The sequence below is a fragment of the Telopea speciosissima genome, chromosome 5, assembly GCF_018873765.1.
Source record: "Telopea speciosissima isolate NSW1024214 ecotype Mountain lineage chromosome 5, Tspe_v1, whole genome shotgun sequence".
NCBI lineage: Eukaryota > Viridiplantae > Streptophyta > Magnoliopsida > Proteales > Proteaceae > Telopea > Telopea speciosissima.
In genome coordinates, this window is record NC_057920.1 from 43,789,342 (window position 1) to 43,802,041 (window position 12,700).

The following is a 12,700-nucleotide window of genomic DNA, read 5'->3' on the forward strand; positions in this document are numbered from 1 at the left end:
ATTGGGGGAATGTAATAATTAAAGAAATTGTGAAGGACCAAGATGGAAATGTCACTGGATCGGTTGGAGCTTTGCACCTTGAAGACTCTGTTGAGACCACCAAGTTGAAGCTTACATGGCTACCTGTAATGGATGAGCTTGTTAATCTATCCTTGTTTAAGTTCGACTATTTGATCACCAAGAAGAAGGTAAATGCTTAAAAGTAGTTGCTGATTGTTTTTGTTTTCTTTCAACACCACCACCACACCCCCCCTGGAAAAAAAAAATCTCATGTTCTTCCCTCCACCGTAGGTTTTATTTTCCAAAGTTCTCTTCATTTTATTGTTTAGAGTTGATATAGGAAAGAAGATAGGTGATGAGAGAATTTCTTCACCCATTAGTTAAAAACATGTAATAAAAATTATTTACACATAGTTAGTTACCAAACTTATTTTTCATTCTACAATCTATTATGTTTAGTAGTTACCAAACAGTTTTTCATTTTTGATCAAAATGATTTTTAGTAATAATCTTTTTTTTTTTAAATAGGCCAAAATTGTCAAACCCTGCCCCTGACTGGCTGGATTTTTGAATGAAGGACAGGAACCCCTGCCCAGGCATCCAGGAACACTGTGGAGTATCAATCCAGTGACAAGGATTGATGAAGAAACCATGTGTGGATCATCCCACATACCTACCAGAAGATGGGTAGCCAACCCCTGCAGCTGCACAGCTCACAGCCTGATGTATGGCCTGGATCCTAGGCACTCTCTCTCCTCTCCATTACTGTGGGACCCACCTATGTAAAAATGTGCAAAAACCCCTAGAGGGCATGTAGGGACGATACCCTAACCCAGGGTCAAAACCTATGCAAGCCCCATTGAATTTCAGCTTGCTGGAATTCTCTGGGTGATGGCATTGGGCGATGTGGCAAGGCCCAGAGACATCGCCCAGTGAGTGATTCTACATATTTAATTGATTTTTAATTGTGGGGACCACCCAACATGGACATGGGCACCCTCCACTGATAGAGGGGAGTCTAAGGGACCACCTCCTACCCTTAGTTCACTGTGGACCCCACCGAGAGCCCAGAATCAGTCATAATCAGTTCAAAAACTGATTTTCAGAAGGGGCCTTCCCAGGTAAACAGGCCTCAGTGAAGCCTGAGCCTATAAATAGAAGGGACCTGAGGTCATTTTAAGCTCTTGCCTCTGCTGGAAATCCATAGGAGAGAAGAGAGGGAAGAAGAGAGAAAAAGAAGAAGAAGCAGGAGAAGGAAGAAGGAAGAAGAGGTGGGGGAACCTGCTGCAGCCCTGCACCCAGCCTAGAACCGAGACCACTCAGCCCTGTGCAGGTATAATAGCCATGCTCAGACCTACTGTCCCCATTTCTTCTTTGGCTTAGCTGTGTTTTTGCTCCCTGGGCAGCCCAGAACTACACCAGATCTGCCATGCAAGCCTTGAGCATGGAAGATCTGGGCTTTTTAGTCCATTTAAAAATTCTGTTACGCTGTTCTTGGGAGCCAATTCTGGCTGTGCTCTACTGTACTGCCCAGATTTGCTCCTGATGGGCTGGTTGAGGTCCTGGGTATAAGCCAAGGCTGTAGAGACCAAACCCTAGGTGGTTGCAGCCTTGAACGACTGTTTTCCAGCCTTACATGGGGCTAAAACCTAATTTCAGGCTTAGTAAAACCCTGTGACACTATTCACTGGGGCTACACAGCACCCTGACATGCATTGGCAGAGGGCTAGGGCACTGCCCAAGAGGCCCCACCTTGGAATCTCAGCCCAATTGTCGATTGCAGCCTTTGGGCGATGCAGACATCGCCCAGAGCCGTCGCCCAGTGAGTGAAAGCTTGCTGGAATGGTGGTCTGACCTGGGGGATCTCACCTAATGACCTTTGGACACTGTGGAAGGTTGGGAAATGACCAAAAAGCCCTTCCCCACATCTGTTTATGATCAAGGAATGCTTTGGAACCCTGGTGGGCCTCGCAGGCGAAGGTAATCCTATTGTGCTTGGTCCTACAGCACAGACAAGTTGTGGACAGCACTATAACCTGTTCTAACCTAGGGTTGGGTACATACATTAATAATGACTATTTTACCCTTATGCCATAGACTCTGGCTGATGCATCGGGACATGTGCCTGAGGTCCAGTGCAAAGCCTAGTGCTTCCAAGTGAAACCAACTGAACACCAGGTCAACCTAGTAAGTTTAGTTTAACCCTAGGACAACCAGAGACAGTTGAAAACCTAACATGACAACTTCTGATTTATATCTAGGACCTGATCCCGTGCTCGAGGTCAATAATCAGACATCTATTGGAACTGAGTTTGCGATCGAATTCCTAGAACCAAACTCAGGTGAGTGAATGATATTGTCATATGTGCATGTGTAATTATGATGTTTATGTTGGCAATTAATTTTGGTAATTATAAATGCTATGATATTTACTTATGTTTAAAACTACTCAAATCACTGCATATTGATTGACTGTTGATCAACACTATGAATTCTTGTATGATGAATGTTTGTTAGACTAGATGCCATCGTCAGCTTGAAAATGAGGCATGTGGTAGCCCGTATTATGGGGTACAGTTGACACCACCCGACTCATACGATGCTATATAGACATGGGGCTAGAGTTTCATCACCCGTGCTACGCACCCTTGCCAACAGGGGTTTAGGTGTTAGATGCCTGTGAGGGTGATCATATATGTGTATGAGAAAAAGGAAAAGAAATGAAATGAAAAGAAATATGTTTACACCGGAATGGTGATTTTGTGCTATGAGCAAGGCTACGAGCCAGAAAAGAAAAGAAAAGAAATGAGGAATATGAAATGTGATGGATTACCCTACAGGTTAATCACAGAGGGCTGGTCAGGCTGACCTTGGTGAACGAATGCGGGAGCTGACTGGTCCTCTCCGACAATTCAATGGGTGTATCACGGGAAGGGGTTAGAAGCCCGCACTAGGGATACATATATTGGGGATTGTAGTAGCACAAACTTGACTTAGTTGTATTGTTAGGTGGCTAATAAATAATCTGGACTTGCATATTATGTAGGATCATGTGGATTGTGAATTGTGATTGCATGTGCATACATGATGATATGATTTTCTCACGAGCTCAGTGGGGCTCACACTCTGTTGTACAATGTTTTTCTTAGATGATTTTACAGATCGATGCCACTGTGGCATGGAGGGTCATCTCAAGGAGGAGAGTCTTGGTTGTTACGATGATGTTGGTGTGGACCCCGACGGAGGTCATACCGATCCTGCGTACATTTTTGGTGGTTGTTGATGAAGACCATTGAAGAATGCACGTGATGCTTTTTGGCTTGGGGACTCCTTTTTGAGTTATCAGGAGTTATCCCCGTTCTGACTCTTGTTTTGTTGTAGTTTTTTGTTCTTTTCTTTTTAGGGTTGAGTAGGCTCACCCTGTATATATATATGTATGTAGTTCTGTTCTTTTCGGCTTTGTTTCTTTGTTTGTGGGTTGGTGGGAAATGTATTAACTTTCTTAAGTATATATTATCACCATTTCCCCGTATCGTTATGCTTCCTTTTATTATTGAATTGTAGATTTCTGTGACACTCTGATCTTGCCTATGGTAAAGTGATGGTTGTGATTCCATAATTATAAGCACAACTTCTAGATTCGTGGGATTTGGTGGGTTGCCGATACGCAATCCGGGTCACCTACCTAATCCACCCCGGGGGTGGTTTGGGGTGTGACAGAGCTTGGGATTAGAGCATGAGGCTCTTCTCATAATTATGGAGTGCAGACTAGGGCTAACAAGCTATTAACCATAAAACATGTAATAATTAAAAGCTACAAGGGAGGTAGATGCAAATAAATAAAAGATGCATAATTCCACTAAAATAAAGACAAATGGGTCCGAGCCACTACATCAGTTTGGTCAAACACTACATCAGTATTTACATAAACTGGCACACGCATACATTACATTAATATTTACATGAGTTGTCACACAAAGTGAAAAAAAAAAAAGAGAACACACTAGACTAAGTACATCTAAAAAAAAAAAGTACATATGCTGAATAAAAAAGAATAGTCAGAACCAAGTCGTAAGGGTGTCTAGAGCCGATCAAGAACTACTCAGATGGAGGCAAGTCACTAGGTGGAGGCTGTGGCTGGCGTGAATCAAGCCAGTAGAATCTGTCCCAAAAATCTAGCTGCTACTCGACAGACCCCACTCTCATCTCCAAGGAAGTGAAACCCTGATCCACCCTAGTCGCCAAATTGGAAAGCTGGGAACCGAGACTCTGGAAGTGTGTCATCATCTAAGTCCACTCTGAAGGACTTGGAACCTGAGAACTAGTGGCACTTGTCATCTCATAAGCAGGTAGATCAGTGAACTACGTGCCAAAGCCCTCGAAATCACTCGGACCTATACCCTACTCCTCTACATGTATACCCTGGGTGCCTCCCTCAATGTCCCCCTGCTCCTTCCCCTGTTGCTCATCCCACGCCATCATCTGCTCCTCACCCTCTACTGGATCCTCCCCAGGCACTTTCATCTTCAGGATAGAAGTCTTATCTATGGGCTTGGATCGGACCCTATCAACATACTCGCCCTCTAGTGGAACCCCAAAGTGCTGGAAGACCAGAGTGAGGAACTTCCCATAAGGAAGGTTCCCATCAGCTGGGTTCCTAGCATGGTAAAGCATCACCTGAAGCAATAAGTGATGTATGCCCTCATCATAGATATGCTACCCTTGTTACCGCCTTTAGGGTAGATGTTGTAGGTCACACATCTGCTAATGACACGGGCACTAGGCTTGTAAGAAATCTTAGACTTGGGTGTGTCCTGTGACCCGGTCAGTGCCCCGAAAACAATCCTCCTGGTCTCTAGAGAGAACATCTCCGAGATGTCCATCCAAGGCTGGTAATAACACCTCTCTCCTGTGTCAGGTAAACCCAAGATCTTTGCTAATAGGGCAGTGGTCAGCCTGATGTCCACTCCCTTCACCCTGCTCTCCACCCCGAACCCCTGTGCACTAGAAGGCACTAGGTTACAGTAAAAGTACCGAACCAAGTTGGGATAACAAGGCTTGGTAGGAGACAGCATCGATGCCCAACCTAGGGCATTGAATCTGGCATAGACATTGTACTGGTGGAAGTCCTCTACTCGTACTACTCGGCCATTCACAATCTTTAGGACTCTAAAGTTGACCCAGCCCCTTACGTGCTCATACCTGGAAAAGAGAAATTGATCAAACCCGGGCTCCTCTGGAGAAGAATCGTCCATAGGAGAGGACGGTGGCACTGAAGAGGAGGAAGAATCCTCAGACTCGACTCGTAGCCTCTTCTGGGTGGTGCGACGACTAGTAGACATTTCCTACAAAGAATAGCAAGAAAATGAAGTTAGGGCAAGGAAAGTTAGAAAAACCCTAACCAAGAACAAGAATTTGAGAAAAGGATGTCTATATAGGCAATACAACTAGGAAAACTTACCTAGGTATGTGTAAATTCGCGAAAACCCCATGGAAATGCGAGGATTTGGTGGGGAATGAGTCACACTACCCTCCAAAGGCTTCTCCTAGGTGTTTAGAAGAGTTTAGAGAGGAATAGGATTGTAATGGGCCCCTCTCGGACTTAAAAAGGCCTACGTCCGATTCTCTGGGCGATGTGGCAATGCCCAGAGACATCGCCCAGTGATTGAATCTTGCTGATTTATGGGTTTTAGCTTATGGGAACTTGGGGAATACCTAAGGTGACCTTAGACAACACAAAAATATAGATTTTTAATTAATGTTTACTATTTTAGACAAAAAATAATATTAATAATAATATAATATTCAAATGACCTAAGAGTTCAACTAACCTAGCTTCTTAAGGTCAAAGGGGTGAAATTTCTACATGCGGTTTTAGTAAGACACATAGGGACTAGGAAAATTTTATTGATATAGTTAAAATAAGCATTTGATATACATAATTATAGGTTATGGTGTGTACTACTTAATTACTACATGCTTGAATATTATGATGTACAAACTAACTGGAGTGTTGCTGTGTAAACCAAACATAGTTACATAAGTATGTTGTAGTACATATGTATTATGCATGGGAAGCGTAGATCTTACCCTAACCAAGACCTAGGATACCTGAGAATAGGACCTAATAGGGTTCCTAGCCAATCGAGCACTTAGACGCTAAGGTACATCGAGCCAACCCAAAAGTTAGAATTATTGACCCCTAGTCATTTAAATTTTAGTAGATATGTACTTAATTCTTTTAATTAAGTATTACCTGATGCCTAGAATCATTTTCTATGACAGGACTTACTACCTCAGATAAGGCTGAAGACCCCAACAACATGATATATATTAGGCACTTACGAGAGAGGTTGAGATGGATACGAGTGATACTGCCCCGGGCTGAGAACTGATTGAACTTTTACTTAGCCATTGCAACCATTAGTGGACCGGCGGAGTGAGATTACTTTATGTTCTTAGCTGAGGAGGTGAGAGCTGACATAGAGTACTTATTGTCAATGAAGTATGTAGTTGGGAGGGAGCTAGAACTGTTGGCTTGTTAGATCAGGTAATTGAATAAAAGCTTTTACTTAAAAACTTGAAGCCTTATATATAGTGTCATGCATAGCATACTTTGGCATAAAACATTTAAGAAAGTGAAACATAATGCACTTAACGAGACACATCACATAATGAACCAAGATAATGTATCTAATAAACCACCTTACTGGCGTGACTCATGAACTCACTGGAACTGTGGACTAGATTTGTACCTACTCTAGTTAGAAAATAATTTTGACCTGTGTGAATGATATTGGAATCTTGAACATGCTCCTCTTTTCAGAGAAGCCACAATGGTTAGCACTAGGAAAAGTTCTTGTGGTGGTCGCAAGGGAAAGAAACCTCGTATTATACCGGAGGTTGAATTACCTAATGGGACTGAGGCACAAAACTCTGAGGCGTCAGCTGCCTCATCCGAGGCACCAACAGCCGCTCAAGCCACTGCTACTGCACCTCAGCCAAATGTGATGGCCGGTGACGTGACTGCGTTCATGACCACAATGATGCGGACCATACAACAACAATAAGAATTGCTTGGTCAGATGTCTACTCAGTTTGCAACCTTGATGTGTGAACGTGCACCGGCACCACCACCCAACCGACCTGTACTGTTTCCACCACCTGTGCCTCATCACGTAGAGGAAAACTCTACCACCAAGGTTATGGAGAGATTCAAGAAACTCTAGCCGCCTGCATTTTCTAAAATAACTTCTGAAGCAATGCAACCAGAGCGGTGGATCAGTGCCCTTGAGAAGGCGTTTGAAGTACTTGAGTGTATGGACGCACAAAAGATTATATGTGTGGGTTATCAATTGTAGAATGAAGCCGAAGCTTGGTGGAAGGCGACTAAGCCAAATCTGGAAGCCGCCCATCCGAACCCCACCTGGGAACAATTTAAAGAGGTTTTCTTGAAGAACTACTTCCCAGAGAGCTTCAGGGATAGAAAAGAAGCTGAATTCAATGCACTAGTGCAAGGAACTAAGTCAGTGCTAGATTATCAACAGCGATTTGAAGATCTATTCCATTTTACCCCGGCGCACCTAAAAGGGGAAGTTAGTAAGGCGAAGAAATTTGAGAAAAGACTCAGGAAAGAGATCGGGTCAGTGTTGTCAGTCATGGACATCCGGGATTATGCTTAGATGGTCGACAAGGCTAAGACCATGGAAGATAGGTTAAAGGAAAAAGAGAAGGAAAAAGCTGTGGCATCGCCTGGGTTGAACAAGAGGATGAATAATTTCCAAACCTACGGGTGGCTAAATAAGGGTTATTGAGGAACAAGTTCAAACCCAAATTAGACCCCGTATCATAGGCCGACCATGGGACAGAACCCTTTCCGCCCCACATTTAATCGACCTGCTCAGCCGGCGATGAGTCAAATGACAACAACAGCTACACTTGCCCGACCATCAACAAGTCAAGGAAGTTAAGCCTCGACACCTGCTGCTCCACCCTATAAATGCTATGTGTGCAACAAGGAAGGACACATGGCTAGAGATTGCAGATCACATGGATATAGCAGCAACTCGTCGAATCAGCCCTACACTAGACCATTTTAGCCACGGGACAATCGAACACGAGGAAAGGTGTTTGCAATGACAAATGAAGAAGCTGAGGTGAACCCCGATGTAATGACAGGTAAGTTTTGCTGAACACTACTAACATGTAAGGGCTTACTGGCTTACTTAGTGTAACCTAAATTACCTACAAACCCTAGGTACCCTGTATTTCTCAACTCTACCCACGCGAGTATTATTTGACTCGGGCGCGACCCACTCTTTAGTCTCATCAACCTTTGCGAGTAGGATGAAAGACCAACCAAGAGACATAGGGCATGAGCTAGTAATCAGCACACCGATAGGGAGTGTCATGAGTTTGAAAGAGGTATATGACCCCTGCCAAATTGAAATTTGTGGGAAGAAGCTAACAGCATGATTGATAAAGATGGATTATAAACGACTTTGACATGATACTAGGCATGGATTGGCTATCCGCCTATAGAGAAAACGTCTTGTGTGCGGAGAAGAAGATAGTGTTTATAATGAATGATGGGTCAATTCTCACCTATCAAAGTGAACCCAGGAAGAAATCTAGGAGGGTAACCTTATCAGCCCTCCAGGTGCAAAAATTGCTTGACGATGGATGCCAAGGCTTCTTGGCCATGGTGATAGACAAGGAGGCAAAGGTAAAACCCTTGGAGGAACTAGAAGTCGCCAGAGAATTTCTCAATGTTTTTCCAGAAGATCTGACGCAGTTACCACCTGATCGTGACATAGAGTTCGCAATTGATCTGATTCCTAGTGCAACCCCGGTATCAAAGGCCCCATATCGAATGGTGCCAATCGAACTAAAGGAGCTGCAGATACAACTTTAAGACTTGCTGAAGAAGGGATTCATATGACCCAGTGTATCACTGGGGAGCACCCGCGCTATTCGTTAAGAAGAAGGATGGTAGTATGCAGTTGTGTATCGACTACCGTGAGCTAAATAAGCTGACAATTAAGAACCGATATGCATTGCCGCGTATCGATGATCTATTCGACCAGCTACAAGGAGTGATAGTTTTCTCCAAAATCGATATTAGATCGGGATACCATCAACTGAAAATCAAGAGTGGTGATATTCACAAAACAGCATTCCAAACCCGATATGGACATTACAAATTCCTGGTTTTGTCGTTTAGATTAACCAATGCCCTGGCAGCATTCATGGATATGACGAATAGAGTATTCCATGACGTGTTGGATAAGTTTGTCATTATGTTTATTGACAATATTTTGGTGTACTCCAAGAATGAGGAAGAACATGCTCAACATCTTACCTTCGTGCTGCAGCGACTGCGGGAACACCAACTTTACACCAAGTTTAGTAAGTGTGAATTTTGGCTTCACCAAGTTGGATTCCTGGGATACATCGTCACCAAGGATGGCATTCAAGTGGACCCAGACAACGTGAAAGAGGTTCTCGAGTGGGAGACTCCAAAGAGTGCCACTGAGATCCAAAGTTTCTAAGGATTGGCTGGATACTACTGCTGATTTATTAAAAATTTCTCACGCATCTCGGCACCGATGACAAAACTCACCAAGAAAGGTGCCAAGTTTGAATGGAATGAAGTATGTGAGAAAAGCTTTTAGGAATTGAAGAACCAATTGGTGACTGCTCTAGTTTTGACCATTCCAAAAGGCACTGAAGGAATGGTGGTATACACCGATGCATCTAGAATAGGTTTGGGAGGCGTCCTAATGCAGAGAGGTAAAGTAGTTGCTTATGCCTCCAGGCAATTAAAGGAACATGAGAAGAACTACCCCACTCATGATCTGGAATTGGCGGCGGCAGTTTTTGCATTGAAGATATGGCGGCATTACCTGTATGGTGAGAAGTGTGAAATCTTCAGCGATCATAAAAGTTTGAAGTACTTCTTCACCCAGAAGGAGTTGAATATGAGACATAGACGGTGGTTGGAATTGGTAAAGGACTATGATTGTGAAATCCAGTACCACCCCAGCAAGGCCAATGTTGTAGCCGATGCCCTAAGCAGAAAATCATAGGTAGCATCCCTCGCTTCCCTAGTTGTAAGTAAATAGTTATATGAGGAGGCTCGGGTGTTCGATCTAGAAATGGTAATTGAGGGAACGGCTATACAATTAGCGGCCATGGATTTACAGCAGTCGATCCGAGAAGAAATAATTGCAAAGTAACCATTGGACCCCGAGCTGGCCAAAATCATATCGAAAGTTCAACAAGGCATCCATAAGGATCCAGATTTTTCTTTGGCCCAAGATGGTGGATTGAAGTTTTGAGATAGACTGTGCGTGCCTGACGATTATGATGTCCAAGACCAAATTCTCAAAGAGGCACACAATTCACCCTATACAATCCACCCTGGCATTACAAAAATGTACAAGGACCTGAAGAAGTATTATTAGTGGATAGGAATGAAGGAAACCATAGCTATATATGAGTCCAGGTGCTTCACCTGTCAAAAGATAAAGGCGGAGAGACACCGACCATATGGTTTATTGCAGCCACTACCAATACCTGAATGGAAGTGGGAAAGGATCACAATGGATTTCATGACAAATCTGCCCAACACCAGAAAGGGGATGAATGCGATATGGGTAATTGTAGATGGACTGACTAAGGCAGCTCACTTCATACCAATCAAGATAAGTTATCCCATGGATAAGCTTACCCGGATATATATAAAAAATATAGTCCGCTTACATGGCGTGCCTGTCAGTATTGTGTCTGACAGAGATCCTCGATTCACCTCAAGGGTTTGGACGAGTCTACAGAAGGCACTGGGAACTCGACTAAATCTTAGTATGGCTTTCCATCCACAGTTGGATGGACAATCAAAAAGAACTATCCAGACATTGGAAGATATGCTCTGCGCCTGTGTTTTGAAAATGAACGACAGTTAGGATGCCCACATACCTTTGGTGGAATTTACGTATAATAATAGCTATCACACCACCATTGGCATGTCACCATTTGAAGCTTTATATGGATAAAAATGTAGAACACCGTTGTATTGGGATGAGGTTGGTGAGCGGAAGTACCTCGGACCCGAGATGATACAAGTGACCTGCGATAAGGTTGATATCATAAGAGAGAAGATCAAAGCAGCCCAATCAAGACAGAAAAGCTATGTGGATAATCGAAGGAAAAACATTGAATTTGAGATCGGAGAAAAAGTATTCCTTCGGGTGTCTCCAACTAATGGATTGCTACGCTTCAACAAAAGGGGCAAATTAAGCCCAAGATTCATTGGTCCTTATGAAATACTCAATAGAGTGGGACTCGTAGCATACCGACTGGCACTACTGCCCTCTCTATCAAACATCCACGATGTTTTGAATGTGTCGATGTTAAGGAAATACATTAATAACCCAACACATGTGCTTCCAAGTGAGCCTGAATAGTTGGACATAGACATGACCTATGAAGAGTAACCTACAAAAATACTGGACAGGAAGGAACATAACCTCCGTAACCGCACAGTTGCATTTGTGAAGGTTCATTGGGGAAACAATCCAGTGGAAGAAGCTTCGTGAGAGCGTGAAGAGGAAATGAAAGAGAAATATCCTCAACTCTTTGGGTTACAAGGTAAGCAAATTTTGAGGATGAAATTTTTGTAAGGTGGGGAGAAATATCAACCCCTGCCCTTGACTGGCTGGATTTTTGAATGAAGGACAGGAACCCCTACCCAGGCAACCGGGAACACTGTGGAGTATCACTCCAGTGACAAGGATTGATGAAGAAACCATGTGTGGATCATCCCACATACCTACCAAAAGATGGGAAGCCAACCCCTGCAGCTGCACAGCTCACAGCCTGATGTATGGCCTGGATCCCAGGTACTATCTCTCCTCTCCATTTCTGCAGGACCCACCTATGTCATAATATTAAAAAACCCCTAGAGGGCATGTAGGGACAATACCCTGACCCAGGGTCAAACCCTGTTCAAGCCCCATTGAGTTTCAGCTTGTTGGAATTCTCTGGGCGATGGCACTGGGTGATGTGGCATGGCCCAGAGACATCGCCTAGTGAGTGATTCTACATATTTAATTGATTTTTAATTATGGGGACCACCCAACATGGACATGGGCACCCTCCACTGATAGAGGGGAGTCTGAGGGACCACCTCATACCCTTAGTTCACTATGGACCCCATCAGAGAGCCCAGAATCAGTCAGAATCAGTTCAAAAATTGGTTTTCAGAAGGGACCTTCCCAGGAAAATAGGCCTCAGTGAAGGCTGAGTCCATAAATAGAAGGGACTTGAGCTCATTTTAAGCTCTTGCCTCTGCTAGAAATCTGTGGGACAGAAGAGAGGGAAGAAGAGAGAAAAAGAAGAAGAAGGAGAAGGAAGAAGGAAGAAGAGGAGGGGGAACCTGTTGCAGCCTTGCACCCAGCCTGGAACTGAGACCACCCAGTATTGTGCAGGTATAACAGCCATGTGCAGACCTACTTTCCCCATTTCTTCTTTGTTTTAGCTGTGTTTTTGCTCCCTGGGCAGCCCAGAACAGCTAGGGTTTGCCTAGAACTGCACCAGATCTGCCATGCAAGCCTTGGGCATGGAAGATCTGGGCTTTTTAGTCCATTTAAAAATTCTGTTATGCTGTTCTTGGGAGCCGATTCTGGCTGTGCTCTACTAT

General features: G+C 43.8%; 1 long non-coding RNA gene across 1 annotated transcript; it reads left to right on the plus strand.

The window, feature by feature from the left end:
- The first annotated feature begins 52 nt into the window (after nucleotides 1–52).
- On the plus strand, nucleotides 53–12,431 carry LOC122662259. Its single transcript, XR_006332997.1, has 3 exons — nucleotides 53–188; nucleotides 12,028–12,030; nucleotides 12,418–12,431. It is a non-coding gene; the product is annotated as an uncharacterized LOC122662259 (long non-coding RNA).
- Nucleotides 12,432–12,700: the final 269 nt, after the last annotated feature.